Here is a 4,233-nt window from a genome sequence, read left to right on the forward strand (position 1 = left end):
GCCATGGGGGGGGCTGAGGGGAGAGGGCTGGCGGCCATGGGGGGCTGAGGGGAGAGGGGCCAGCACTGCTGCCGGGGGCTGCGTGCACCTTCTCAAGGCTCCTGCACACGTGTGTGCACAGCCGTGCACCCCCCAGGCACGACACGCGTGTGCACTGCTGCTGGGGCTGTGTATGCATGCTCGAGGCTCTGCACATGCGTGTGCACACCCATGCACCCCCCCAGGCACAACACGTGTGTGCACCACTGCTGGGGCTGCGTGCGCCTGCTCAAGGCTCTGCACACACGTGTGCACAGCCATGCACCCCCCCAGGCATGACATGCATGTGCACTGCTGCTGGGGCTGTGTACGCCTGCTCAAGGCTCCTGCACACGTGTGTGCACAGCCGTGCACCCCCCCCAGGCACAACATACGTGTGCACCACTGCTGGGGCTGCGTGTACCTGCTCCAGGATCCTGCACACGTGTGTGCACAGCCGTGCACCCCCCCAGGCACAACATGCGTGTGCACTGCTGCTGGGGCTGTGTATGCATGCTCGAGGCTCTGCACACGCGTGTGCACAGCCATGCACCCCCCCAGGCACAACACGTGTGTGCACCACTGCTGGGGCTGCGTGCGCCTGCTTGAGGCTCTGCACACGTGTGTGCACAGCCGTGCACCCCCCCAGGCATGACATGCGTGTGCACTGCCGCCCGAGCTCCTGGGCCTGCCCAGCACTCCTGGCTCCGGCAGAGCTGCGCCAGCAGCCCAGCGCTGCCGTGTCCGGTGCCTGCCCCGGAGGACGCACGCTCATGCCTGCTGCTCCTGCGGGGCTGCTCAGCAGGGACGGAGGGGTGGCTGGTGCATCCGGGGACGTGCCGGCAGCGCGGGCGGGAACGGCGGCAGCGTGGGGGCTCCGGCGCCCTTTGCAGCTGCTCCTTTCTTGCGTTGTTGCCCCAGGTCCTGGCAGCGTCCCCGTGGCACGGACCCCTTCCCGCCACCAGCAGCCGCGGCGTGCCGTGCCTCTGCTCCCTGGCCCCGCTCCCGGATCCCAGCATGGAGCCGGAGGTTTCTGGGCTCTGGTGGGGCAGTGCATGCCATGCAGCGGCCGGGAGCCGTGCCACGCTGCCCACTGGCGCCAGGCAGGACGGGCTCCCGCCCGCACAACGCGCCAGATGGGGACGGAAACCACAAATCCTCCAGCCAGTCTCGCTGGTGGATGCCCCCATGCAGTTGTTCCGGGTGGCGGAAGGGCTTCACGCAGCCCATCCCAGAACTTCTTGTTCCTTCTTCTAGTCTGTATTTTAATCCTTGTTTGCTGCGAGGAGAATCCGTTGTCTCCGATGGTGGTCTTCCTTTTGGAAATGCCAGTAATGGGACATTTTAATAAACATCAGATCTTTTTCTCCAGAACCTTTCTGAAATGAGAAATTTGTCCAAACTGGTCTTTTCCTGTCACATTTTCAGCTTCAGTTAATTGCCATTTTCTCATGAGCCGAAGAAGACGGTTTTCTCAACAGCCCCCAATAGCTCTGCGTTTCCCCAGCTCTCCGGCTGCGCTGGTGCACACGTGTGTGCCAACCACCAGCCCGGCACCACCGCGCTGCACCAGGGCCGCCCGCTCCTCGCGGGCTGGGAACGCCGCGCTGGGCAGGGATGGTGCTGTGAAGCTGGCAGTCGGTGTGCAAGGGTGCGTGGGGGTGCACGGGTGTGTGTGGGTGCACGGGTGCATGGGTGTGCAGGGGTGCGAATGGGTGCACTGGTATGCATGGGTGTGTGAGGGTGCATGGCTGTGCATGGGTGCACAGGTCCATGGGGTTGCACAGGTGTGCGAGGGTGCACAGGTGCGCATGCATGCATGCACGTGTCTGCAGCTGCAGCCTGACGCATCCCGCAGCTTTTCCCAGCGCTCGAGCAGGGCTCAGGCTCAGCAGTGGCCACACGGTGTCCTCCTCAGCCTTGCTGGAGACGCGGCTGTGCCGGAGCAGGTCCTGGCCCGACCGAGCGGGGTGGCTGTGCCCCCGGAGAGCCCCGTACCCGGCTGCTCACAGAGGTGCAAGCACCTCTCCCTGCAGGCCGCCAGCCCGCCGCGCTCCCACACAGGGCTCCGCACCCCCGGCCCCGCAGCTCCGGAGCCAGCCGGCATCCCCCGTCGTGGTGCGTTTGGGGATGGCCCCGTGGCCAGGCTGGAGCATGCCCGGTGGCGCAGCTGCATCCCTGCACTTGCCGGGTCAGCTCCTGCCGGGGGCCGCAGCAGCCGGCGTGCAGATGAGCCCCGCGCACCGTGCACACAGCCGCGGCCGTGCTGGCAGGGCTGAGCCGGCACCGCACAGGCCGCCAGCCCGCCGGGCTGAGGCTGAGGCAGCTCGTTGCGGTGCTCGTTGCGGTGCTCGCACCGTGCACCCCTCTGGGCAGGAGCGGGTGCAAGGAGCCCACGCTGCGAGAAGTGCCCATTAATGCTTGGAAACCCTGGGCAAAGCGCGGCGGTTGAAAAAGCACCCTGGCTCTAAGAGGAAGCGAATGCAGCTTGAAATAGAAACGCGGCTAACAAACACGAAAATGGATGTAAATTGAAAGAAAAGAATCATAAAGGATCTGGCCACCCTAAAGACGAGAAACCCGGCTTCTAAGAGAGTCAGAAGCAAAAGGAGTGGCAGCGATCGCACCAGGCCGTGCCATGCCGGGAACGACAGAATGGTCAATAAAAACGTGGGAAAGGAAGGGATCAGTAAATGCTTCTGGTTCTGTATTTTGGGAATAACCCAGGTGATGCATCCATAGTGCACGGCTGCAAGCAAACGCTCTGCGCTCAAGACGAGCTCCTGCAGCAGCCTCCGTGAGCGGTGTCCGAGCCCGCTGGGCGCTGCCGGCCTGCCGGTGCCGGTGCTTAGTGCCGCAGCAGCGCTGGGGATCTCCGAAAGCACCGGGAGAAAGCAAACGTGCCGGTATTCAAGCAATAAGAGGATCAGAGCAGGCGGCCAGCAGAGCAGCCGGCCGGAGCCTGGGCGAGCGCAGGCTCCGGCAGGTCTTTCCCGGTGACCCCAGCTGCAGCCATGGGTGATGGGGGACCGTCACCGCAGGGCAGGGGGCACCGAGCGGAGCGAGACCCCTCGGGCCCCCGGCCGGCCTCCCCGCCTCTCCCTGCTGCCGGTATTCTGGGATGACCGCCATGGCGCTGGGGCGCTGGCCTGCCGAGCTCTCCGCGTGGGAAACCGCCACTTGCACAGCCCAAGATAGTGCGGAAGGCGTCAGCTGCGATTAGGCTTTGCTTAGGGGGGAAAAAAAAAACCTGTACAATTTCTAAACATTTAGAAGTTGCATCCCGGCATCTTCAGGGCAGAGCAGTCTGGGCATTTTCTGGTATGGAGTGATGAAGATGCCGGGATGCAACTTCTAAACCATTGCATTTAAAGGGGCAAAAGAGGAAGGTGAGGAGCTGCCCCCAGGGCGGGGGCTTACGGCAGGGCCAGGGCTCGGTGCCCCCACCGATGCTGCCGCCCCAGTGCCCGGTCCCACCGGGAGCTCGTGTCCAGCAGATCGGGGGCTCTGGGGGCAGCACTGGGGGGGCTGCGGCGTGTGGGGACAGCGCTCACTGCTGCGACAGAAACCCTGGGCCCCCGAGGCAGCCCCCGGGCTGTGCCGGGCTCCTGCTCCCCAGGTGGGCAGTGGGGCGTGGGGCCATGAACAGGCAGCCGTGGGGCCGTGCACGGGGCAGCCCTGGGGCCGTGCACAGGGCAGCTTGTGGGGCCATGCATGGGGCAGCTTTGGGGCCACGCACAGGACAGTTCGTGGGGCTGTGCACGGGGCAGCTTGTGGGGCTGTGCGTGGGGCAGCTCTGGGGCCGTGAACAGGCAGCCTGTGGGGCCGTGCACAGGGCAGCTCGTGGGGCCGTGCACGGGGCAGACCTGGGGCCGTGCATGGGGCAGCTCTGGGGCTGTGCATGGGGCAGTTTGTGGGGCCATGCATGGGGCAGTTCGTGGGGCTGTGCACAGGGCAGCTCTGGGGCTGTGCGTGGGGCAGCTCTGGGGCCGTGAACAGGCAGCCTGTGGGGCCGTGCACAGGGCAGCTCGTGGGGCCGTGCATGGGGCAGCTCTGGGGCCGTGCACGGGGCAGCTCTGGGGCCATGCACGGGGCAGCTCGTGGTGGTGGCGGGGGCAGCTGTGGGGCCGTGCATGGGGCAGTTCGTGGGGCCGTGCACGGGGCAGCTCTGGGGCCGTGCACGGGGCAGCTCGTGGGGCCGTGCATGGGGCAGCT

Source organism: Apteryx rowi, unplaced genomic scaffold (genome assembly GCF_003343035.1).
Source record: "Apteryx rowi isolate R43461 unplaced genomic scaffold, aptRow1 scaffold_168, whole genome shotgun sequence".
In the NCBI taxonomy this organism is placed as follows: domain Eukaryota; kingdom Metazoa; phylum Chordata; class Aves; order Apterygiformes; family Apterygidae; genus Apteryx; species Apteryx rowi.